Here is an 11238-nt window from a genome sequence, read left to right on the forward strand (position 1 = left end):
TTTTTTAGTTAAATATTTTTTTATTTCTTGAACGATATATTCTTGTTACTTTGATATAAAATTATTTTTTTGGCATTCAAAATGGTTCTTATTAAGTGTTTTCTCTAAATTCTAAGGTGCACGAAAACTTTTGTGACTAACTGTATATATATATATATATATATATATATATATATATATATATATATATATATATATATATATATATATATATATATATATATATATATATATATATATATATACAGTGGTCGGCCTTCACATTAGGACCACATGTTTTCTTACAATTTATTTCAAATATGTTACTTAAACCCGCATATGAGAAAATAAATATGATATTTTTTTTTGTTAGATGTCAAGTTATTTCTATTCTTCGTAATATTTAATATATAAATTTGGCATTTGCCAGCCTCTCTGTTGATTGCCTTTGTCATTTTTGTGCTCAGCCTGATAGGTCACAACAGAATATGTCCAAAGGCTCCATGAAATCTCGGTGAAAGGCTCCAATTTCACGAAATAATCACAGAATTGACATTACAAGCAAATTCTAAGCATTTCTGTGCATTTGTCGCAAAAATCGGTACTGACCACTGAATTGCTTGATGCCCTTGTGCATTTTTCGCTCATCCTGACAGGATACAACAAAATATGGCCAAGGGATCCAATGGGAGTCGGTGAAAGCCTCGAATTTGGCCACGTTTGGCCCAAATTTCGACGTTTTGTATGGAAATTGAGCCAAAAACGGGGTTTTGTCGCCAAATCCGGTACTTGCCAGCCTCTCTGTTGATTGTCTTTGTCATTTTCGTGCTCAGCCTGATAGGTTACAACAGAATATGTCCAAAGGCTCCAAGAAATCTCGGTGAAAGGCTCCAATTTGACGAAATAATCACAGAATTATTACAAGTAGGGATTGCAATCCTGGAGGTCTTTTTCAATCCCAGGATTTTGGGATTGAAAAATATCAATCCGGGGATCCCTGGATTAATCCCGGAATTGAAAAGCAGATACAACATCTGTATAGTGTTAATTAGAATAAAAACAGTACATTTTACTAAAAAAATATTTATTAAATGAATTTAATTTAGCATTTTAATTAAATTTCACAAGTGAACTAATGTTAAAAAATTATGTTAGAAATAAGGAGATATGTTATGTTTTTTTTGCTTTGAAATGCGACTTTAGGAAGCATAACGCGTCCAAAGTTTCATCGCCCAAACAGTTACGAACTTTTGTATTGAACAGTCCAGCGGAAGAAAATGCCCGCTCAGCCTCGACACACTTATCGGTTTCATGATCATTAGAAAAGAATAGACTCTTTCTAAATAATCGCCACGCGTACCCCCATTTTCAAATAGTGTGATTTCTTTTTAAATTTTTGATGACAATGTTTCATGTCTAATTGATTTTATTTGTGATTGTCCTTCTTTAATAACACAATCAAGTTCCTCTTCAGTACTTAAAGTATTGCTTTAAGACCAATGTACCATTTCAGGTTCCTCAATCAAATCCAGCATGTCAGACTCAACTGATGCTCTTAATAGAGCAGGATTGGAAGCATTTAATCTTTCCAGCAATTATACCGAAAGTTTTCGACATTTAAATGAAGAAGGCACTGTTATTATTTCTTCATCGAGGCTTCGACCGTTATGCAGGTATTGCAGAAGTCCACTCATATCGGTTCGGCGTTCATGCATGCGAGTCATTAAAGCTCTACGCATTTTTTTGCTTGTATTATTGTCAGCATCTTTTAATTTTGAGCATGAAATTAATAGCAATGTCGGCTCTAAATAGGTTAGAATCTCGACGACATATTGCTTCAACCGTTGCTTTAATGGGAACTAAAGTTGTAATAATCTCTGATAATATTGTCAATTCATCATGTGACAGAGCTATAGAATTATCTTGCATTGGGTAAATATCAATTAATGCTTTTTGTATACAATTTTTTACTTTGTAAAATCGTTTAAGCATTAACAGAAGGCTGCTCCACCGTCTCTTGCAGTCCATTATTAAAGACAGTTGTTTTCCAAATTCAGCCTTAATATATTTTTGTAAGATGTCGTTCTTGGTAGGTGATCGTCTAAATTTTAGCATTAGTTTGCGTACTTTTTTAATGGCTGGCCCATAATGAACTTCATTTAGTTCAATTTTAGGTCTTAGATTTTCATGATTGTAGTCCAACAAATCTTCCTCGATGTCCTCATTTTCGGATCAACTGCTGTCAGAAAATTCATTGTTAAAATCTGGCTGATTTGCATCGAATTCTCTCTTTTTACAAAGAGCATCAATTACAGCAAGTTGTATGCCGTGAGCAAAAAATAATTGTTGGTTAGCAGGCAGCAATCTGCCAACTTTTATCACAACACTAGCTCTGTCGGTCATTATAGCCACAATGTCGCTGAATAGATCAAGAAAATGGTCTTTAAGTCTTTTTTCTAATAGTTCAATGCACTTTTCTGCTGGTATTGAATCTGTTATTGGCACTAAACCTAAACTCCAGAACTGATAGTTTTGTCCATGAACGTTAATATTCATGTAGCGATGATTTCGAAGAGACGTCCATTCATCAAAAGACAAAGAAAATCTCTCTCCCAGACCGAATTCCGGTGAAAGCCTCGAATTTGGCCACATTTTGCCCAAATTTCGACGTTTTGTATGGAAATTGAGCCAAAAACGGGGTTTTGTCGGCAAATCCGGTACTTGCAAGCCTCTCTGTTGATTGTATTTGTCATTTTCGTGCTCAGTCTGATAAGTTACAACAGAATATGTCCAAAGGCTCCAAGAAATCTCGGTGAAAGGCTCCAATTTGACGAAATAATCACAGAATTGACATTACAAGCAAAATCTAAGCATTTCTGTGCATTTGTCGCAAAAATCGGTACTTACCACTGAATTGCTTGATGCCCTTCGGCAATTTTTTGCTCAGCCTGACTGGACACAACAAAATATGGCCAAGGGATCCGATGGGAGTTGGTGAAAGCCTCGAATTTGGCCACATTTGGCCCAAATTACGACGTTTTGTATGGAAATTGAGCCAAAAACGGGGTTTTGTCGCCAAATCCGGTACTTGCCAGCCTCTCTGTTGATTGTCTTTGTGATTTTCGTGCTCAGCCTGACAGGATACAACAAAATAGGGCCAAGGGATCCAAGAGGAGTCGGTGAAAGCCTCGAATTTGGCCACATTTGGCCCAAATTTTGACGTTTTGTATGGAAATTGAGCCAAAAACGATATTTTGTCGCCAAATCCGGAACTTGCCAGCCTCTCTGTTGATTGTCTTTGTCATTTTCGTGCTCAATCTGACTGGATACAACAAAATAGAGCCAAGGGATCCAAGAAATCTGGGTGAAAGGCTCCAATTTGACGAAATAATCACAGAATTGACATTACAAGCAAATTCTAAGCATTTCTGTGCATTTGTCGCAAAAATCGGTACTTAACACTGAATTGCTTGATGCCCTTTTGCATTTTTCTCCTCAGCCTAAAATGATACAACAATATAGGGCCAAGGGATCCGATGGGAGTCGGTGAAAGCCTCGAATTTGGCCACATTTTGCCCAAATTTTGACGTTTTTTATGTAAATTGAGCCGAAAACGGGGTTTTGTTGCCAAATCCGGTACTTGCCAGCCTCTCTATTGATTGTCTTTGTCATTTTCGTGCTCAGCCTGACTGGATACAACGAAATAGGGCCAAGGGATCAAAGAAATCTGGGTGAAAGGCTCCAATTTGACGAAATAATCACAGAATTGACATTTCAAGCAAATTCAAAGCATTTCTGTGCATTTGTCGCAAAAATCGGTACTTACCACTGAATTGCTTGATGCCCTTGGGCATTTTTTTGCTCAGCCTGACAGGATACAACAAAATATGGCCCAGGGATCCGATGGGAGTCGGTGAAAGCTTCAAATTTGGCCACATTTGGCCCAAATTTCGACGTTTTGTATGGAAATTGAGCCAAAAACGGGGTTTTGTCGCTAAATCCGGTACTTGCCAGCCTCTCTGTTGACTGTGTTTGTCATTTTCGTGCTCAGCTTGAAAGGATACAACAAAATAGGGCCAAGGGATCCAAGAGGAATTGGTGAAAGCGTCGAATTTGGCCACATTAGGCCCAAATTTCGACGTTTTGTATGGAAATTGAGCCATAAACGGGGTTTTGTTGCCAAATCCGGTACTTGCCAACTTCTCTGTTGATTGTCTTTGTCACATTCGTACTCAGCCTGATAGGTTACAACAGAATATGTCCAAAGGCTCAAAGAAGTCTCGGTGAAAGGCTCCAATTTGACGAAATAATCACAGAATTGACATTACAAGCAAATTCTAAGCATTTCTGTGCATTTGTCGCAAAAATCGGTACTTACCACTGAATTGCTTGATGCCCTTGGGCATTTTTTTGCTCAGCCTAAAATGATACAACAATATAGGGCCAAGGGATCCGATGGGAGTCGGTGAAAGCCTCGAATTTGGCCACATTTTGCCCAAATTTTGACGTTTTTTATGTAAATTGAGCCGAAAACGGGGTTTTGTTGCCAAATCCGGTACTTGCCAGCCTCTCTATTGATTGTCTTTGTCATTTTCGTGCTCAGCCTGACTGGATACAACGAAATAGGGCCAAGGGATCAAAGAAATCTGGGTGAAAGGCTCCAATTTGACGAAATAATCACAGAATTGACATTTCAAGCAAATTCAAAGCATTTCTGTGCATTTGTCGCAAAAATCGGTACTTACCACTGAATTGCTTGATGCCCTTGGGCATTTTTTTGCTCAGCCTGACAGGATACAACAAAATATGGCCCAGGGATCCGATGGGAGTCGGTGAAAGCTTCAAATTTGGCCACATTTGGCCCAAATTTCGACGTTTTGTATGGAAATTGAGCCAAAAACGGGGTTTTGTCGCTAAATCCGGTACTTGCCAGCCTCTCTGTTGACTGTGTTTGTCATTTTCGTGCTCAGCTTGAAAGGATACAACAAAATAGGGCCAAGGGATCCAAGAGGAATTGGTGAAAGCGTCGAATTTGGCCACATTAGGCCCAAATTTCGACGTTTTGTATGGAAATTGAGCCATAAACGGGGTTTTGTTGCCAAATCCGGTACTTGCCAACTTCTCTGTTGATTGTCTTTGTCACATTCGTACTCAGCCTGATAGGTTACAACAGAATATGTCCAAAGGCTCAAAGAAGTCTCGGTGAAAGGCTCCAATTTGACGAAATAATCACAGAATTGACATTACAAGCAAATTCTAAGCATTTCTGTGCATTTGTCGCAAAAATCGGTACTTACCACTGAATTGCTTGATGCCCTTGGGCATTTTTTTGCTCAGCCTGATAGGATACAACAAAATATGGTCAAGGGATCCGATGTGAGTCGGTGAAAGCATCGAATTTGGCCACATTTGGCCCAAATTCCCAGCTAGCACACATACGTTGGGCCGATGTCGGGCCAACGTCGGAAGCGTTGGCCAATTTTATTAACTTCGCGCTGACGTTGGACCAACGTCGGGCCAACGTCAAAATACGACCATTTTTAAATCCGTACAGTGTGATACCGGGTTTAGCGTTAAAAAGGTTTTCGTCCATTTTTAAAAGCTGTGTGGCGCAACTTTTTATTAGAGTATTTTATTGCTTTGAATTTCATGATTTTATAATAATTTCGTAGTAATTGAGTATTGAGTAATTTCGAATTTAATATCAAATCATTAAAAAAATAAATACAAACATGCTAATTTTTATATCTATTAAGATGCAGTTTTTAATTTTTCTTTAAAACAAGAGTTTGTTTAATTAATTTATAATGTTTATAATGTCATTATGTATAATTATAATGTTTATAATGTTTATAATGTCATTATATATAAATTATAATGCTTATAATGTTTTTAGTTTTTAATGACATTATAAACTAAAGTTGAATAAACTCTTGTTTTACTCTTGTATGTACTACATACATTAATAATTTATGTACTGTACATACACATAAATTAATCGTATATACGATTAATTTGCATGATATCATGCATTAATTTTAAAAGTCATGTAGTTTGTATCAAACATTATGTCATAATGTTATTGATACAAACTGTAGGATTTTTAAAACTGATGTATGATACAATCAACTACAATGTAGTTAATTGTATCATCCCTCAGTTTTATCTAGTTAATTTATCTAGTTGAATAATATCTAATTAATAATGTATGTACCACATACAGTACTAATGCATGTAGTACACACATTATAAATAATAGTGTATGTAGTACATAAACATAATGTATGTAGTACATAAAAAGCATAACACTGTCTATACTATATAGACAACTACTGCATGTCAAACACTGTATGATACAGTCTGTATCATAAAATATGATACAGTCAGTATCATATAGTATGTTACATACAATTAAAGAGTTATTAATTACTAAAGACTTAAGTAGTTAATAACTATACAGTCTATACAGTCTAAATAGTTATTAACCACTTAAGTCTTTAGTAGTTCATTATTTGGTAATACTTAATAAGTGTTACCAATTTAGTGTTGCATTTTGTTATATGCATTTGTGGTATTCTACAAAATGAATGCAATGCCAACAAATGTACTGATTAGTATTTTTTAAATCACATTTTTTTGCCATGTTTATGCAGGTATATTGAAAAAATTATTTTATTATGTTTTATATGCATTTTATTTGTATAAACTAAATATTTTTTGCATGTGTTTGTCATTAACTACTTTTTTACTTCAAATATAGATTTTTACTTTGATATAGATTATTTATTGAATATAAAAATATGTAAATTATGTTACTGTTATCTACAAACACAAATATATATAACCTATTACCTATAATTTTAACAGTCGTTATGTCTAAAGCTCATCAAATGAAAGATGCAAGTTCAAATGTTTATATAAAGTTGTATAATGAGGAGCATTCAAACGTTAAAGTTGCTTTCAAGCGAAATCAATATGCAAGATTTGTAAGAATGCTAAGCTGTTAGAATGAACATTTTTATGTTTGAATATGTGTATAATTTGTACAAATATTTTAATATAATTATAATTATTGTTACAACAAATTTTGATTTTTCTCTGTGTTACAAAGTTAAAGATGCTTCTTTGATCAGCATTAATGTTAAGTATTTATTTATTAGTAAATCCATGTGTTTAACAAAGATAACATATTTTTAGTAGATGGTTTTGTTTTACAAAGATGTTAGTAAATGCATGTGTTTTACGAAGATAAGATATTGGTAGTAAATATACGTGTACCTCATTCCTGTATTATAATTCTTATCTGCATTATAATTGTATGTTGTTAAAATGTCCTAAAGTTATAATATATTATATAACTTCTTGTTTCTGTATAGTTTTTGTATTTTATGTTTTTATTATTTATTGTTTCATTATTATTTTTTGACATTTATAATTATTTACTGAATGAAGCTTTTGTTTAAATTGTTCTTTTTTTCAGTTATGTTTAAAGGGGCGTTTATTTTTTAATTCATTTGGCAGCTGTTAAAGAGGGAGAAGGTAACAATTATTTGGTAGTGTATTAATTATATATATTTGTGGCATTTTAATGGTAATTGGAATTCTTTTAGTAATTTTATAGTAGAGTTTTGAAGCTTGTTGTCTCTAATTATTGCAGTGAAATACTGAATCTATTATTCGAAAATTTTCTGTATAGACCATGACTTGAAAAAATGAATGCAATATCAACAAATGAACCTTATGTTTTTTCACCATTTTTGTCCAGGTAATACATAAAAAAAATTATTATATTTTTATTTATGTGCATTTTACACTCACACAAATATATATAACATAATACTTATAATTTTAACAGTAGTTATGGCAATGCCTAAAGCTCATCAAATGAAAGATACAAAATCAAAGATTATCAAATTAAAGATTATCAAAGACTATCAAATTGTATAACGAGGAGCATTCGAATGTTGTAGTTGCTCTCAAGCGAAGTAAAGATGCAAGATTCGTTAGGATGCCAAGCAGTTAGAAAGAGCATTATTATGTTTAGATATGTGTATAATTTATACGATTATATTAGCTTAATTATAATGATTATTATAACAAATTTTGATTTTCTCTGTGTAATTATTAAATTAAAGTTGGTTCATTAATCAGCATCAATGTTTACTTTTGTTTCTTAGCGCCAAATTTTATTTTAACTTATTTGGACATTTCAACAAACATTAGAAGAAATAGTTGCGCTTTATTTAAATTAATAGTTGCACTTTATTTAAAGAAATAGCTGCGTTTTCTCTAAAGAAATAGTTCCACCTTAGTTAAAGAAATAGTTTACTAATTAAAGAATTAGTTTTAACTTGTTTGCAAAAACTATTGATTCAAAATGTGTGCACATCTTTTGAATCAAAAGCAATAATTTTGCAAACAAATTAAAACTATTAATAGTAATATTTAACGTAATATTTTAGTAATTATTATTATTAAAATATTACGTTGGGCCAACGTCAGAATGCGACGCTCGCCCAACGTCGAAATCCGACGTTGGGCCAACGTTGGCCCAACGGTTGGTTTCGACGTCGCGCCGACTACCAAATCGACGTTAAGCCAACGTCGGTTACCGACCATCGGCCAACCAATTTTTCGACGTCGGCCCGACGTTGGCCCAACGTATATGTGCTAGCTGGGTTACGACGTTTTGTATGGAAATTGAGCCAAAAACGGGGTTTTGTCGCCAAATCCGGTACTTGCCAGCCTCTCTGTTGATTGTCTTTGTCATTTTCGTGCTCAGCCTGACAGGATACAACAAAATAGAGCCAAGGGATCCAAGAGGAGTCGGTGAAAGCCTCGAATTTGGCTACATTTGGCCCAAATTTCGACGTTTATTATGGAAATTGGGCCAAAAACGGGGTTTTGTCGCCATGTCCGGTACTTGCCAGCCTCTCTGTTGATTGTCTTTGTCACATTCGTGCTCAGCCTGATAGGTTACAATAGAATATGTCCAAAGGCTCCAAGAAATCTCGGTGAAAGGCTCCAATTTGACGAAATAATCACAGAATTGATTTTACAAGCAAATTCTAAGCATTTCTGTGCATTTGTCGCAAAAATCGGTACTTACCACAGAATTGCCTGATGCCCTTGGGCGTTTTATTGCTCAGTTTGACTGGATACAACAAAATATGGCCAAGGGATCCGATGGGAGTCGGTGAAAGCCTCGAATTTGGCAACATTTGGCCCAAATTACGACGTTTTGTATGGAAATTGAGCCAAAAACGGGGTTTTGTCGCCAAATCCGGTACTTGCCAGCCTCTCTGTTGATTGTCTTTGTCATTTTCGTGCTCAGCCTGACAGGATACAACAAAATAGAGCCAAGGGATTCAAGAGGAGTTGGTGAAAGCCTCGAACTTGGCCACATTTGGCCCAAATTTCGACGTTTTGAATGGAAATTGAGCCAAAATCGGGATTTTGTCGCCAAATCCGGTACTTGCCAGCCTCTCTGTTGATTGTCTTTGTCACATTCGTGCTCAGCTTGATAGGTTACAACAGAATATGTCTAAAGGCTTCGAGAAATCTCGGTGAAAGGCTCCAGTTTGACGAAATAATCACAGAATTGACATTACAAGCAAAATCTAAGCATTTCTGTGCATTTGTCGCAAAAATCGGTACTTATCACTGAATTGCTTGATGCCCTTCGGCAATTTTTTGCTCAGCCTGACTGGACACAACAAAATATGGCCAAGGGATCCGATGGGAGTTGGTGAAAGCCTCGAATTTGGCCACATTTGGCCCAAATTACGACGTTTTGTATGGAAATTGAGCCAAAAACGGGGTTTTGTCGCCAAATCCGGTACTTGCCAGCCTCTCTGTTGATTGTCTTTGTGATTTTCGTGCTCAGCCTGACAGGATACAACAAAATAGGGCCAAGGGATCTAAGAGGAGTCAGTGAAAGTTTCGAATTTGGCCACATTTGGCCCAAATTTCGACGTTTTGTATGAAATTTCATTTTTCAATTTTATGTTTGCTTTTTTATTTCTTTTTTTCGTATTTAACTTATGCAGCCACTGTTAATTGTGTTAGAGTTTTATGGTTGACTCTCTTTTGGCTATAAAACCCTCTCTGTAGTCCTTTAAAACTTGAGACTGTCGGTTTTTTTAAGATATCTTATGGATGTCTGTTTTATTCTTCCTTTGTGCTTCCTTGTCAATTCTTAAGTTAACCAATTTTATTTATGATCTTATTTTATAACTATGACCAGCTCAATTTTAGGGAAAGAAATTTATTAAAAAACTTAATTATTAACTGTCCTGCAATACTATCAAGCTAATTATAGTACTTTCATTGGATAATATTATACGAACTGTTTGTTTTGATTTTTATAAGATTAAAATATGCAGCTATACTGTCATATATTTGGGTGATAATAGTAAAACACATATTTATTTGTGTCATATATATATATATATATATATATAAAATAGAAATAGTTTACACCCACAATACATATATTATTGAAAGAGAAATTTACTATTATAACTATTCATTATTTGTAGATAATAGGTTTGACACGGAACTGTCTGTATATATGGCTAAAATGTTAGGAGTGTCTACTAATTCAAACCACATTTGTATTAAACTCCTCAACGTCATGCATTCAACTATAGTTCATATTCACACGTTATTTTTGAAGTCGTGTATTCTTTAGCTGAACTAATGCTCGAAATGCAATAACAACTCTTTTGATCATGGAAATCTTTACAGCATCTGCAAAAATACATGAGCACTTTTAGTAAGTAAGAAAAATTCAAACGTATAATAAGAAAAACAAAAAAGGAGCAACAACAGTTTAAAGATAATCAATGATTACAACATTGAATAACATAAAAGTATTCTAAAACACAATAAAAACAACTGATAACAACAACTTTAATACAAAGAATTTAAAAAGTGTAAGGAAAGTGTAACAATAAAATATAATAATCAATTACAAAAATGAAATGTGATCAAAGGAATTTAATGATACAACCACATTAACTTTAAAGTATAACAAAGATAATAAACAACAACAATAATTACAAATACTGCAAAATATATAAGAAATCTTAACTAACATTAGCAACAACAACAAAAACCCTGCCCTGAAAAACAGAATAGAAAGACAACATATAAACATAGAAAACATTACAAAAAAAAAAAAAGAAAAAAAACTTAAAAAAAACTATTTTGTCTAAATGCCGGGGAGGAAGATATTGAAAGCTCTAGACTTGCAGA

General features: G+C 34.2%; 2 long non-coding RNA genes across 4 annotated transcripts in view; one reads left to right on the forward strand and one right to left on the reverse strand.

The window, feature by feature from the left end:
* LOC149893156 (uncharacterized) overlaps positions 1-11238 on the reverse strand; it is a 182088-nt gene that overhangs the window by 148670 nt on the left and 22180 nt on the right. The gene's annotated exons all lie outside the window — the stretch shown is intronic.
* Positions 5893-8066, forward strand: LOC149893167 (uncharacterized). Of its 3 annotated transcripts, XR_016451587.1 has the most exons (4): positions 5893-6965; positions 7460-7518; positions 7676-7744; positions 7835-8056. It is a non-coding gene; the product is annotated as an uncharacterized LOC149893167 (long non-coding RNA). The 3 variants fall into 3 exon arrangements; XR_016451600.1 differs by lacking the exon at positions 5893-6965 and having other exon boundaries at positions 6972-7518; positions 7838-8066; XR_016451580.1 differs by lacking the exon at positions 5893-6965 and having other exon boundaries at positions 6977-7518; positions 7835-8052.

Source organism: Hydra viridissima, unplaced genomic scaffold (genome assembly GCF_058129835.1).
Source record: "Hydra viridissima isolate aposymbiotic clone 2 unplaced genomic scaffold, HvirCarnegie_v1 scaffold_1, whole genome shotgun sequence".
NCBI lineage: Eukaryota > Metazoa > Cnidaria > Hydrozoa > Anthoathecata > Hydridae > Hydra > Hydra viridissima.